Source organism: Durio zibethinus, chromosome 28, assembly GCF_047325235.1.
Source record: "Durio zibethinus cultivar Kanyao isolate XHJ-2024 chromosome 28, ASM4732523v1, whole genome shotgun sequence".
NCBI classification, from domain to species: domain Eukaryota; kingdom Viridiplantae; phylum Streptophyta; class Magnoliopsida; order Malvales; family Malvaceae; genus Durio; species Durio zibethinus.
In genome coordinates this window covers 12,137,675-12,154,200 of record NC_143189.1, presented here as the reverse complement: position 1 = coordinate 12,154,200, position 16,526 = coordinate 12,137,675, and the positions used below count along the sequence as shown (strand labels likewise).

General features: G+C 27.6%; 1 pseudogene; it reads right to left on the bottom strand.

Annotated features, from left to right (window-relative positions):
* Positions 1-8,773: 8,773 nt before the first annotated feature.
* On the bottom strand, positions 8,774-11,936 carry LOC149510775 (large ribosomal subunit protein uL30y-like; annotated as a pseudogene).
* Positions 11,937-16,526: the final 4,590 nt, after the last annotated feature.

Sequence of the window (16,526 nt, the reverse complement as noted above, 5' to 3'; positions counted from 1 at the left end):
AATATATTTGTTAATGATGCCTCTTTGTGTTTATTTGCTCATTAATATGCTCATGTCTTTTTGCTATGACAAAAAGAGGAAGAAATATCATATAGACAAATTTGCTTATGCTTGATACACATATGTTTATGTGTGCTTAATTGCTATGTATGCTCTAACATATGTTTGTTGAGTTGTGTTGGATTAGGATGCATAAATTGAGGAGGAGTTTTGCCATTGGATTAGGATGCATAAATAGATGGGGAGTTTTGCCATGCATTGTTTAAGGGGGAGTTTTCCAAAATGTTTTTCAAAATCTTAAATGTTTCAAAGAAAGTTTTTCATCAAGCAAATTTATCTTTAAGTTTTGTCATAAGGGTGAGATTGTTAGCCTCGAATTGATCCTTATTTTGAAATGAAAAAACATTAAAGCTGAATAAACTTGATCAAGATTTTGAAAAAGATTTATTTAGTACATGTTCTTAAGTTTTATAGTTTGGTACTAAATAAATAACATGATTTTCAAAGCTTAGACAAACCTTTCTTTGTTTTCATATTTTTCAAACCAAATCTATCGTTAAAGATTATTTATTTGAGCTTAAATGAAAGTCCAATTGTTGTTTTTAAAGTGAACTTATTCATTTTGGACTTAATACAATTTTGTTAATATTGGTTTTGAGAAATAGATTAACTTAAGAAAGCTATTTTACAAGAACAAAGTTTTTCAACACTAAAATTATTTTATTTTTCTGTATTAAGTCACAAAGTTTTAATATTTGAATTTTATATGGTTGGAAAGCTCTTTGAGTTTACTTTCTAATGGATCAAACAAAATCAAAATCCAAATTTTCTAAGAAAAGATTTTGAATTTTTGCTAGACACTCTGTAGTTGTCAGAAAAATTGCATAAGGTGTAACTTTGAAAATTTACTATAATTCGTACACAGTGAATTAGGGGATGAATTTTATATGGATAGAAATCTATTTAAGTCTAGTTTCTAAATATTCAAACGGTTTGTGATTTGGATTTGTATAACTCAAGTTAAGATCAAATTAGTAAGTAGAGTGCAAAACGCGAAACTACCTCCCAGCATGGATAGGATTCATCCCCTCTAGAAGAGATCGATTGGTTTTCAAATATAATGCTCCAAGGACCGAAAATCCAAAAAAGCGATCGATCCCCTACAAAAGGGATTGGTCGGTTGGGCTATTTTCAAAAGGAAATTGGTTTTAAACATGAACCAATCGATCCCCTAAGAGAGGGGATTGATCCCCTGAAGGTCAAAATCACTCCAACGACTATTTTATCAAGGATTCAACGGCTACTTTCACTTCCCAAACACTTCCAACGGCTACTTTTTTAATTTCTTTATAAATTGGGCACTCCAACACACCAAGAATTTTGATGAATCAAGAGAACAAGAGCCAATAAGTCATATTTTCATTCTTTCAAAGAATCAAGAGTTTTTAGAGCTTTAAAGTCCATATCTTTGTATTTATTGTATCCAATTTTTATTCTTTGTTCATTCATCATTTTCTTGTACTTAAACTTAGCAAACACTTAGCCTTAGAGAATTTGTTCTATTGTTTGCAAAATTACCTTTGATATATAAAGGTGGAAGAAAACAATAGGTGAGATATCCTCTTGAGAGCTTTGTAGTGAGATTGAGTAAAATACTATAAAAGGTAGAGGTTTCTATCTTAAGCCTTAGAAAGAAAAAGATAGGTTGTATTTTCAATTCAAGAATAGTGGATTGAAGCCTTGGTGTGGACAATGAAGAAGAGAGGATGTAGGTGCCTTATGGAGAAGGACCTAACCTTTATAAATCATTGTGTTTGATTTCTCTATCCCTATCTCCTTACAATTTATTGTCATTTATATTGATTTTAGATTCATTAATTGTTATTGTTGCATTATATTCTCATCAAAAGTGCTTATTGTTTTAATTTCCATTCAACTATATTGAAATCATTTGTTTGGGAATAATTTGGAGAAATCCAATTCACCCCCCTCTTGGATCACCATCTAACCTATAAAGCTAACAGATAAGAAGTGGCGTTGCATGGGTTAATGATTATCCCTTAAACAATTGTCACGTTTTGAACCGCAAGATTGGTTTATAAAATTAGGCTATGAGTCCATTAGTAAAATGTATTATTGTGTTCCTAAGTTACAATTTAATGATAGATTAGAAGTAATTCGTTCAGATAGACATGTTTGAAGATATTATCATAACGTATCCTTTTAGAGACTCGATTGTTAGACTTAAATATTTTGGAAATCAAGAAAATAGGGAGTCACAACCGATATTTTTGTTATGCATGATTGGCCACCTAAAAAGTTTATATTTTTAGTAAAACATTAAATCAAGTTTAAAGTTTATCAAAAAGATGATTTTAGTCTAGGAAAATAGAATTAGAATCGGGATTCAGTTATGCGTGTGGAAGGATTAACACCCCTAAGTACTTATAAAAATTGGTACTAATTAATCATGCATTATCTTTAGTGTTGAATAAATTGTTTCGATTTGAAATTTAATAATAATTTCTTTCACTTTAAAAAAAAAATCAATTTTATTAAAAGTATTTGTTTAGGAATATTGAGGAAACGTTTCAATTAAAGAATTACCTTAAAATTATTTAACATCTAGGCAAAACTTTAAAAATAACTATTTTCACCTAAGATTTACCACGATATTCCTTGAAAAAAATTTTTTTTTGTATATTGATAATTATTAATAACTCTTCAACATTTAAGTAGAGTATTAAGAATTATTTCCCTTATAATGTTATTTTAGTTTATTTTCAAAATCCATTTTTTAATAACAATTTGCATGAAAAGTGTTTTATGCAAAAACAGATGATGTTACGATTAACCAATAAACAAAAGTAATAATTAAAAGACATGTGCACATGAAATTAATACAAACAATAATCTAAACATAAACATATGCAAATGAATGTCATGCAAGTTGATGAGATGTGATGTTGGAATTGGATCCTTAAATATAAAGAGATCACTTAAACTCTCCCACTTTCAGGCAAAGTTTAGGAGCAATTATTTATATTTAAAATCTCACTTTTATTTCCATTTCTTGTCTAATCTTATTATTATTATTATTATTATTATTATTATTATTATTGGGTTTAGGAATTATACAAAAAAAAAAATTTAGTGAAATAGAATTTCTTAAATACCCCATCCTGTAGGTGGCATTTAGGAATAGATTATTTTATAAAAGATTCTTATACAAATCTTTAGAATTTTAGGATAGTTTTGGATTTTAAGTTTGGCTAGATTTAGGATTAAAGAATAGGTTTAGATTGAAGATTTAGGATTTGAGATTTTTTATGATTTTACGAAACTTTCCAAAAATCTCCAATATTTAGACAGACTTTTGAAACAAGCTCGATTTTCATAACTTTTCTCAAAACTGGATTTCTATTAATCTTCTGGAAAGACATTAAAAAAATGCACATATTAAATATAAATGTATGAATATAATTAAAGATAACATATAAATAATAATTTATAATGCTACTGCATGTAATAAGTTATTAAACAAGCAAAAAGCAAATACAAACAATGATGAAAGGAATTATTATTAATTTCTTTTATTTATTTTGTGAAGTAAAATTTTTTTAATTCCCCAACACCTAGGTAGAATTTGAGAAAATTAATACTTCAAAATATAATTGAATTCCCTCTAACATTTAGGCAAGGTTTTCAACATTATCCAAAAAATACACATCTTAATTTTCTAAATTAAAATCACCAAAATTTAATACTTAATTAAGGAAAAAAAAAAACCCAATCAAGTCCATGCGGCAACTAAATACCAAGGAAATAAAACCACTCCAATATGTCCCACCATCCCTACTTTTTCCTTATCAAAACAATTGTTAGATCATGTTGGAGTTTGGTGCCAAAAACTTTTTCTACTTTTTTACTAAAATAAAGAACGACTAACATGGATACAAACTTTTAAAAGCCAACTCATAAAAAGTTAAATTAACTCTTATTGTATTTAAAACTAATAAAATATGAGAAAGAAAAAGATCCGATAGTCCTTAAAACCACATGCCCCGGGCCTATGCAGTAGTTAAATGCCAAGAGAAAAAACAAAGACAATTCCAAGGGCAATTACTGTCCCTATTTTCTTCCTTTATAAGTCACTTGCCTCCTCCTACCTCTTCTGACTTTGCTCTTCAATTTAAGGCTAAAACGTGTGAAGACAAAGAAAGAGTCAAACGTATAATAGCCCTTAAAACTACAATCCCATACCAATGCTTTGTAAGATTCTTAAGAGCTCTAAACTCTCTAATCTTCTCAACCTACACTGTTATAGAGTTCTTATTTGTAGGATAAAGAGCTACCTTTCAACCAAATATCACGAATGATAACATTGTAATCCTAAACCTCATAAACAACGAAGGGAAATAATGACCGTATCCATCCAAGTAGCAAACATGAAAGAAACATGAAGATTTAAGCCTTACACCCTTTTTTCCCACAAACAAGCCAACATGAAAAAAAAAAAAAAAGATGAATAAATTTCTAATGGAAAACTTGAAAGCTATATTATGTACCAGAACCCTACATGGAAAACATATCAATTGTTTCATGCATGTATGTAACCTAATAAGAACTAAAAGTTTACCTTATTTACAAATCCTTTTAAAAGCTACGGCTTTTTCTTTTTTTTTAACTTTCTTTCCTTTTACCTTTTTTTGTACCAACAAAAAAACCCCTTTTTTATAGTTTTTTTTTTTTTTTTGGATCCTTTATAGAACCTCATTCTAGTAGAATAAGTGCCCCCAAGAATTTTTGAACCTTGTTGTTGGTGTTGCATTGTTGGCTATGTAATCACCATTAGGGAGAAGATAAAGTGATAAGCATGCCGTAAATTAACCTTGTAGTTTTTGTGTTTTAGTTTCTTTTCATGTTTCATGTCTCTAGTTTCCCTATTTTCTTACTACAAAACTCGTTTCCTTTATACATGCAAAAACTTCCAACAAAGTTGAATGGCTCTCCCTTAATTTTCTAATTATGAGCTTCCAATGAAGGGAAATAAAGCTTATAGGCTTTCTTCTCTTGTTTACTTTTACTATTTTTTTCTTTTTTGTTTTGTTTTGTTTTTGTATTCTTGGCTCTTATCATTTTGTTTTAGGCCCAATTTTGTGTTCTTTACTCTCTTTTAGTTTAGGCTTCTTTTTCTTTGTCTTTCGAACACTTTCATTTAGGCCATTTACAAGGTCCATTTAGGCTCATGATCAACTCATTAATAGGCTTTAGGGATAAGTCTTTTATCAGGCTTTTTATTGGACCATTTTAGACAATCATTCTAGCTTATCCAATAGGCATATAATATCCACTTAGACCTTATATTGAAGCATTTAAAAATGGGTCATGTAATAGACCCGAAAAATAATGATCTAGGCTCATTTGCGAAATCCATGTCAAATTAAAAAGATAAAGTATTATGAACAAAATTAACCGTCTACATTTATCCCTTTTTATACAACAGTAGAGTTTTTTAACTCCACAATCAGGATTAAGATGGCACCACATGTCCCACTTTTTTTTTAAAATGCATGTGCTATCATCTTAACATTTTTTTTAAATTAAAAAATTCCACTATTAATATATCAAATAATTTTTTAAATAATAAATCACTTTTTTCATCTCATAACTAGTTTAGATTTCCTATGGTCACTCTATTTAAAAAATGTTTTAACAAAAATTGATAAAGTGTCATTGTTTGGATCACTTGATCATTAAAAGTTAATTGAGTTGCCACCTAATATTCCAAGTCACCAACCATTGATCATATGACATATTCATGTCATGTGGTCTAAACATTATCTTTCATAGTTGGATAATTAAAACAAAAATTTGTAAAATGTTAGGTGATAAAAAAAACATTTTCTTTAAATTTTATCGTTAATAACAAATTACTTTCAATTAAATTAATAATTAAAACTTTTATCAATTTAGAATCTTGATTATATCATTTACTTTTTAGCAATGATCAATTTTTTTTTCAAAAAATACTTGAATAATCATATATTTTGTAGAAATTTCTTTATCAAAATCTTATCTAACAATTAAAAATAATGGGTTGTTATTGAAAATTCTAAAATAATTTCAATTATGTTGCATAAATCCTCTTAAAGTGTTGGAATGATCATTCCATAATTAATAATCCTCTTCTGTCTCTTAGACATCACGTACTCTTCTAATTTTGAAAATGTAAACTTAATACCTCCAAAATGAAAACCTTCAACTCATCCAACTACTAAAATACATAGGAGGCAATTTAAGTATGTTATTGTAGACAATTTTAATAATTTCTTTTATTTACATAAAATTTAATGTTTTATATATAAATATGTAAAATCTTAATAATTTCTTATAATGATAGAACATAACTTGAAATTTTATAATTTTATTAAGAAATATTTTAAATTCTATAATTATAAGTGACCTAGGAATATATGTAATGAAAAATTAAAATCTTTTAAGGATCCATTTCTTCAAAATATAAAAATAATCATAGTTTAATGTTTATATAGATATATTTGGAATTTCAAGTGGAAAGAAATATACACGTAGGCATTAATCTTTGAATAATTTGAATATGCTAAGTAATTGTTAGTTTAATTAAAAGTAATTTATTGTTAACTATATAACTCATTTAGAGTAAGTTAATTTTTTTTCCTTAATTTTTGAAGATTATTTGTTTCTAGTTATCCATTTATGAAAGTTAACATATTGTCTTTTAATAGTTGAGTGATAAAAAAAGTTTATAAATATTAGCATCAAATCGTTATTTTCAAAGTTAAGTAAATAAAATAAAAAAATTTTAAACTTAAATGACTAAAGAGACCAATTATCCAAAAACATTATTTATTTTTTATTCAAACGTGAGATTTTTATGTTGAAAAAATATTATATATTATATGTGTGTGTGGATAAGACTAATTAAAGTGTCATGCAATGTTAATAACCCTAAAAAGAAATATCAAACTTTCACCATTGAAGCGCACTTTATTCTCATGTTCTAAATGATGTGGTCACTTTTGTCACCTTATAATGCTAATGGACCATAACCCTACTAGTTATCTTCAAACAAAATATTACCTCTACATCTTTTCCTTTCTAATTTGTTGTTTTCCTTCCTTATGAACTTTGATATATATATATATATATGATGAGAATATTCTCCACTCCAAAACTCCAAGAAAAATTCTATTTTTAATAGAAGATACGACAATTTCAAATAGATTTAATTATTTAATATATGCAAAAGTAATTATCTGTAGAATGTTGATGACCAAAAAAAAAATATATAGAGTAAACTTATAAACACTAGATTTCAAGCTTGCTCTTCGCTTATGACAGTAAAATATAGTTATATATTAGTTTAAACATTAAAAAATGTATAATAAAAAAAGAAATGTATTCATGTTTCTGTGTAGGTTTTATTAGCTTAAACTGCAAGTTATCAAATGATTAAAACTATGATACAAACACAACATGCATAAATTATATCTAAGATGAGCCATATATCCAAATTGGAATAAGTAATAGTCTAGTTAGATTTAATTTAGGCATGTAACAATAGATATCAGAGAATTAAGGGCATTCAAAACTGGCTATAGCTAATAACATCTCTATAAAGATAAATGCTACAGGTTTTCCTATTATTATAATCTAGACATACTTAAACTTTACTCCTTTAATACATGCTTATAATCTGGTTCAATGAACCTAGAATTTATGTCTTATTGAGATTGATCGAATTAAGCTTTTCAAGTTGAGATTGTTTCAATAGGTATTAAACAATTAAGTGAGATTTTGTTTACCATAATTGAGTTAGATAAGCCATTTATAGAATGTAACATTCAACAATCTTATTTTTATGTTCAGTTTCTTTCCAAAGATATTTGTATATTGTTTGAAATATTGAAAATCAAGTGCCTCACATAATAGCAATTTCAAGTCTTATGATCTATTTTGAAATATTGACAATCAAATGCCTCACGTAAGACCAATTTTAGGTCTTATGATCTATTTTTCTTTCTTTGATATATAAACAGTAAAAATCACTTGAACAAAAGTAATCTACATTACACATGTAATGCTATAGGGTAGTGTAAATGCTTTTTTTTTTAAGGCATAACAAAGCAGAACCATCAATCCATGATCCATGAATTACCTTTTATTTAGATTGAAACACAAAGTATTACATAAGAATTAAAGCAATCCACTAACACCCAGAAGACAACAATAAAAGTAAAAAAATACCTTTCTTGCTCTCTCTAATTGACTGGGATTGCTATTGGTAATTGCTGTAATCTGATTGAAAGCCATTGTTGCTTTGAATTTTGACAATTTTAGGGTAAAAGTTCTGCAGCTAGGTGTATTCAAGTTTTACCATGCTTTTCGCTAAGGAAAAAAACATCTTGTTTTGTAGACTCTTAGAAACTCTAAGCTTGTTGTCTCTAAGCTTGTTGTTGTGCCTAAAAATTAATATGCCAAAAAAAATTTTTAAAATATTGAAGAGAAAATTTTAACTTAAATTAATTGAAAATGATTACATACTATTTGAATTGTGTTGGTTGATGATAGAAACATACTTGATGAAAATGTGGTAGGCCTTAGCTGGATTTGGAAAGAGAAATCAAAGTAGTTATTATCTTACTATTTAATGTTTTGCTAGTTGTTTCTAGAATTGGATTTAGGGTCTGTAAATGTTCAGCACAAAAAAAAAAGTGTGCTTAGTAAATGTTCAACACCAACATGAAACTTTGTAAATGCAAAAGATATAGACTTTCTCGACAATTATATTGTCAGTTAAATCAACTCTTTACTTGTTCAACTTCCCATAACCTCTTTTGTAAATCAATTCCCTCACACTCTTGAAACTGGTGTATCTAGAAATATACATTATTGAAAAATAAGTTATTATAAGTATATAAAATATTAAAAAGAAAAGTAAGGAAGTAGGAAAGTAAAAGATGCCCATAAATCACAGAAGGTTCAACCAGGTGATGCATTTTCATTGTTGCCTTATTCATTTTAAGAAAAACACCATTGAAAATTTGTATTTATAATTGGATTTAGGGATTGTAAATATTTGGCACAAAAAAGAGTGTGCTTAGTAAATGTTCAACACTAACTTGAAACTCTATAAATGCTAAAGATGCAGACCTGCTCAATGATTGCATTGTCAGACAAAGTAACTCTTTTCTTGTTCAACTACCCATAACCTCTTTAGTAAATCAATTCTCTCACACTATTGAAATTAGGGTATCTTAAAACATACATTATTGAAAAATAAGATATTGCAAGTATATAAAATATTAAAATGGAAAGCAAAGAAGTAGGAAAGTAAAAGATGCTCGTAGTCACATAAGGTTCAACCATGTGAAGCATGTTCATTATTACCTTGTTCACTTTAAGAAAAATATCATTGAAAATTTGCTTTTGTTAAGAGCAAACACAACAGTTTAGATTCAGATTTTAATTATTTATTAGAAAATATTAAATAGTTTTCGATACATTCACAATCACCATTTGCCTATAGTTTTAGGAAAAAAAACCTAGAGTTACCATGACAATGCAGCATCATACCAAAATATGAAAGTTTGACAATAAGTTTACAATAGCTAAAAAGTTACCACATTAACTTTCAATTTTGAGTTACGTTATCAAAATGACAAATTGTCCGATGTTTCAACAACTTCAAATTGTACAAACAACACACTATAATTGAATTTTAAACAAAATATCTCAAACATCAATACATGAATATTAAAATTAGAATATCCAAAAAGTAATGTTATTTCAACCAGATATCTTAATACACATGTAACCCTTCAAAAAGAAATTTACTTCATGCACACACATAACCTACATAAAAAGAAAAGTGGGAAATTGATCCTTACAACCCAAATTCTTCTTAGTTTAGGAAAAGAATCTATAAGCTACATGTCTTAATCACAACAGTTGCGAGATCTTTCTCGTTTTTGGATGCATACATTGTTACAAAAAACAAGCATTGACAACATGCTATTATTTAGAATTTAGATTCATAAACCAATAAAATGTTAAGATAAACACATACTTATAGATTCAAATGATAAACAAAAGCTTAGCTTCAGGATTGACATAGAATCCTCCTTTCAACTTCGTCTTTCACTTTAATTGAATCAACTCTTTTTCCTAACGATTACAGAACACATGATACAACTTAGACACTTTTAGGATTTGATAAAAGCAACTTTATATAAATACAAATAGAAAAGCACATTTACCTAAGTCTCATACTCCATTTGAATTTTTCAGACCATAGTTGTCTAGCAGTGAAACATCCTTAAAAAGAGGCCCCCAAGAAAATTGTAGCATCCAAATTGAAAAAAAATCTTTAAATAATATCAATGTAAGCATTCAATTCAAAATCTATTGCCAAGTCAAATACACTAAGGATTTAACAATTTAAATAAAACCATTTACCACAAAATCCTCTAGGGAGATTCAACTATCTCCCAAGGTAACTCTTATAGTTCCAACTTCATATTTACATCAAAATGTAGTAAGAAAATCAATTTTCCATACAAAACAGAGCCATTTCTTGCTCTAAAAGAAGTAAAGTCAAGCATTTCCTCAAACAATTCTTTACCTCCAAGTTTTAACATCAAATTTCTAGCTTCAATAGCTTTTTGAATTGATAATCCAACAATGACTGTAAATTTTCCTCTATAAGACTTTGCCATAATATACAAAGGACTCTTCTAAATGGTTTCATTTATATTAAAGAATTCCATCAACAAAGTAGTTAAATCAATTACTGATTCATCATCAATTTTCTCCAATAACTCTGTATCTTCCATATAGCTATATCCTGTTCTAATTGAGTTGTCTTATATCACATCAAAATCATTAAATTTCATTAAAACTCAAAAAATTTCAAATACCCTTCTCTTTATACTGAGATTAAAATAGCAAATTGAATTATGGCTAACTAACCACAAACAAAAAATCTGCAAAACCAAGTAAAACTACTTCGGTTCAAGTTGGTGCCTAATGGCCTAATCTTTTCAAAGTTTCCATTTCCAATGCTTGAGGCACTTTATATTGAGAAGAAAACAAACATGGAAGTAATTTCAAAGTTAAAAGAGGAACCAAAAATCAATTAGAATTTAGAAACTTGAGCCTTAGCTTTTCAAAATGAAACATCTAATAGAAATTTTAAATAATATTTGTCTCAAATTTCAAGTAATGCTAGATTGATGAAGAAAACTTACAGGTCAACGTTGTAGCCATAAATTTATTAGCTATGGCTTGAAGGTAGTTTAGCTTTTTAAGCACTTTAGTAAAGCTACAAAAATATATGTGTTTCAATATAACGCAACTCAAGAAAAAAAATTGATTAAAATCATTCACATTAAAACTTTTGGATTCAATAAAACACCAAAATGAATGAGAATTGTATAAACTATGAATTTGCTTACTTGGTTCTAGACTTTCTTTTTCCTTGCAACTTCAAGTTCTTGCTTTTTATCAAGTTCATATTTTTTATTCCTCTTTTGATTCGTCAAAAATAGAGAAAAAAATTAAATTATTTTTAGCCTGATGGTTCTTACTTCTTATCACAATCCAGGTTTCTATAACTATAAGACTTAACAAATGAAAGTGAATAGAATAAAGCAAAGTTTTACATAGGAGTAATAAATTATGTAAAGATATAAAAAGAGATATAACCTGTAGTTTTGAAGCCATGAAGTATTGTAGGAATTAGGTTTGTTATGCTACTATGTTTTGACTGAATAATCAAAAACATCATATTTGTTTCCATCATCTTCACCGTCATGTCTATTAAACACTTTCTCCTCATCTTTCTCATCTTCACTCTCAATGTAGAAGCTTTGATCTAAAACTGAATTCTTCATTCTTTTCAAACCTTAACCTCTCACTACAAAAATCTTAAAAACTCAATACATATTCTATAGTTAAACCATGTTTAATTCAAAGAAGGAATTAGATTAAAAAGGCTATGAAATGAAAGGAAAAATCACATATTGCATACCTTATATTGAAGAATTTAATTACTAGCTTGTTTTGGTAGGTTGTTTTCACCTAAAAAATGTACAATAAATTGCATAAAAGTATGAAAGGGAGCTAGTATATATTTTTATGTCTAAAATTAAATGAAAAAGAACTAAAAATAAAAATGAATTAATCTTGACAAAAAGGAAAAAGATTAGTCAAGTTGTTTAAATATGGCAGATTGTTTGCATGAGTGAAATGACAACAAAAATGGTCGATAATTATAAAGAATGTCAAGAATTGGAATTTAGTAATAATAAGATCACACTCAAAATTTGAAATTCCCATATTTCAAGGAATTGAGTTTAAAGCTTTCAAATTGAACTATTTGAGTCTTGAACTTTTATGTTTTATTTTGTTTTTGAGTAAAACAAAAAAAAATCAAAAAAGGCAAAAACTTTTCTTTGTTTGTCAAATTAGAATACTAAAAACTCATCCAAAATTCCTCAACACATTCTCTTTTTTCTTTACTTCAATTTTCTCAACAACCAAATAGAAACTTTCAAAAAAAAAAAAAAGGAAGAAACCAACTATAAAAGTAGCCAACAAAAAAAAAAAAACAAAATCCAAAATCCTCCCCTGAATTTTCTCAACTAAACCAAACAGAAATAATATTTACTACACTATAGATTATAGAAGCTGTCTTTCTATAAAGACATTGCAATGGCTTATTTCATTATAAGAAACAAATATTACAATCTGAAAAGCAAACCTTTTCTTTAACATTTGATACAAAAAGTGAACTTTATTTTTTTTTTAAGGTCTATATCAAGAAATAGAAAAAAAAATCATATAGAAAAAAATTGCTTGAAATAAAAAAAAGTTATATGCTGGGACTCACTTATTTGAGTTTTTATTGTCAACTAAATAGTAATAATCTTTAATTTTTTAACTAAATATTAAATCATGTATGCGACCAAAAAGCAATAAGTCACTCTTATACAGTTTCTTTTTGTCTATACTTTTAATACTGTTTTGAAGAAATTTTTTTCCTTTTTAGGTAATGATTAAAAAATTCATCTTTTATGAATATTTACCTTTTATAATTAAGTATAAATATGATCAAATCAAAATCATATTTCCTCACCCATCTCTAGTCAAAATTATATCAAACCAAAACCAATCTAAAACAAACTCTACATATCTAATAGTCCTAAAATAGAAAATCCTTAAAACATAAACACAAAATAAAAACAAAGAAATGGGTTATCTTAATAAAGTCACTAAATAAAACCTGCAAAGTCTAAATATGAAGAAAAACCCATTTATTCTAATAAGCAATTATCGATAAAAAATGGAAATTGAGCCAGTACCACGTCATTTCAAGGATTGATAAAAAAACAAAATCAATGTAGATATAAGCAAGTAGTCAAAAAAAATCAAGTAAAATAGAAAAATAACCAATGAAATACATATTTTAGCTAAAAAAAAAAAAGAAAAAGAAAAGAATCGTGCTTAAGAACCATGGCTATTTTACTTTATTGTTACTTTGTTCCTTTGTTATGTTTGTTATGGAAACCCTAACAATGTTATTATTTTGGCAAATGGTACAAAAAAAAATAATTCAAAGCTAACAAAATTGTTCTAAACACCATAAAAGACCCATACATGCATAAAAAAGCAAAAATATATATACAAAAAGAAAAATGTTCAATGATTGATCATCATTATGATTCATCACCATTAGCATCTTTCATCACCACTAAACGATTTTTGTAGTTCATTTCTAGGTCTTGAAAATTACCTATTGAATATAACCGATGATGGCCGATGAAGCCTTCGTTGTTGTGATGATGATGCATTTCAAAAAGAAAACCTGGGATAGTGGAGGAATGCATAGGAGCCACGGAGGGACATTACTACCATATGATAGACTCAAACTGCTTCTTCAGCTAATTCAAAGATCCCTAAGAGAGCAGGTAAACATGTAACAGTAAGTAAAATGAGAGTGGCTTTGAATCTTCCCCAAGATCCTTTTCTATAAAGCTTTTAGAGATAAAAAAATACACAAAATTACCTTAATATCCTTTTTTTTACATTACTAAGTTGTCCCCTTCAACATAAATTAGGGACAACTTTTATATTTAGTTATAAACAATATTGAATCATGATCAGGTTCAATCCTTGATACCATCATCTCAAATTTCAAAATAATATAAATGAATATATATTTTAAATAATGATCATTAAAATAAATTACTTTTTTAGCCTAAATTGATTTTATTAAATACCAAAAAAGAATAGAACTAGCAATAAAGATAGCATTCATAAATAGCTTGAACATAATTATGTTACAAGTACGCATAACTTCTTATTATCATATCTAGGTTACGAAGTTACTTCACACCAACATTAAAAACTCAAACCCTAAAGGATTGGACAAATCAAGTGAACAAACAAATAATCCTAACTCCATAAAAAATCTATAAAATTATAAGATCATTCCTTTTATACCACTAAGGCTTAAAACATTTGTAATTAGATAAGGTGTATATTAATTGTTATGTGGTTTTCTAAATGTTTAATAAAAGTTTCATTGAATTAGAAAAAAAAAAAAAAAGGCTTTAAGCATTTATTCTTAAAACAAATTTTAAAAAGTTAAAATTAAAAACCACCTCTATCTTATTAAACATCTGCCTAAAAAGATAGCATCCAATAACAACCCTTTCTCATGAAAACAACAACCACTGAGTATGTGTACCTATCAATATATTGGCCATTGTGATGTGTGACTAGTCATGAAAATGGACACTCTTTATAGTACAAATTAAAGAACACTTTTAATGCATACCTTAATTAGCCAACATCACAAGACCATAAAGTTAAAACTTCCAACGTGTATCATCCAAAATGAAAAAATAATTATGGTTACTATTTTTATTTATAGCTTGCAAAAATACAAATCATGTACTAAAATGAAAGTATTCTAGTATTGTCTCTCAAGAGATTATAGATAGTAATTGTTTGGTAGTTCTCAAGTACCAAAGTTAAAGTCTTAAACTCTTATATCTAAGCAAATGAAAATTTAGGGTTGGGTTGTAAAATAAGAAAAAAGATATTAAAAAGTAATGTAGACTTAGATCTTAACTTCACCAACAGTCACTTGGTAAGCTAAAGATAATAGCCAAAACAAAATCTAAAATAACAATGATTGAAAACTTTAGTAAATAATAAAACTTGAGATTGCCAAAAATGAAACTAAAGAACTTGAATGTAAAATGATGATGGCCAAAACTTGGCTTTATGGTATGAGTGGATGTAAATAATACTGCAAGAAACCAAAAAAAATAAAAATAAAAGTGACACTACTTTAAAGAAAAAAAAGATCTTAAAAATAAACCTTTCTTGAATTAAAGAAAAAAATCAAAGAAACAACTTGGTTATTGGCAGAGCTATCACCTAAGGCAATAACTTAAAGAAATAAAAACTAAAGAAAAGAAAAAAGAGAAGTGAGGAATGAGGAATAAAGAATGAGGGACGATGGAATAAGGTGATGGCCTCCCTACTTATAGAAGGGGTTACAACCAAAGGAGATAGGATTACAAGAGTTTGAAGTTACATAAAATGCTAAAAGATAGAAACTTTATCTTGATCTTCGAAGAGTCTAGCTGAATATGGATTCTCCTTATTCAAAGTGCCTTGGTCGAATAAAGTCTAAGAGGAGAAATCTTAGCCCTTGATCATTCTTGATTTCAATCTTGAGTCAATCTCCATCTTAGGTTTGGCTAAAGTAAGATTATAAGATGAAGTACTTCAACTTGATCCAACCTCTTGTATTTTCAATGGCTAAAGTCTTTTTCCATGTATAACTTTTTTGAATGAATGAATCAAAGAGTCATAGTTGATCATAAATAGCTTTGGCTGAATATCTCTAGTGTTCTTATAAGCTTGAACCTTTTCAATTGTGCTTCATCTCCTTTGGTCGGATATGAAATAGTCTATAGTAACTTGAAATTCTTCAAATGCCATAAGTAAGCCTGATCTCTTTTTAAAACTAGGATAGTTAAATGGATAAAGTTCTTGTGATTGTAAAATTATTCAATTGTGCAATTATCCTCTTGCATTTGAATTGGCCGAATGGATAAGTTCTAATATAAGTCAAACACTCCAAATGTACAAGCTATCTCTTTGTATTTTTGTTTTGGCCAAATATCATTGGTGAGGTGAAGGTGTTTTTATGCATGTAAAACTCCTTTTTGGTCTCATGAATGGGTGGCAGTTGGACCAATAAGATTTGACTACATCCTCTTTTGGATGGCCAAATGTACACCTTGGATGCTTACATGCATTACTTGCATGAAAGTTAAGTCCACAAGCCTTGAACCCTAAAATCATGAAAACAACATTAAAAGTACCAAAATCTATCAAAAATTTAAAATTTAGCACCAATTTTAACATGTAAAAATACTATATTTTAACGTGCTATCATACCC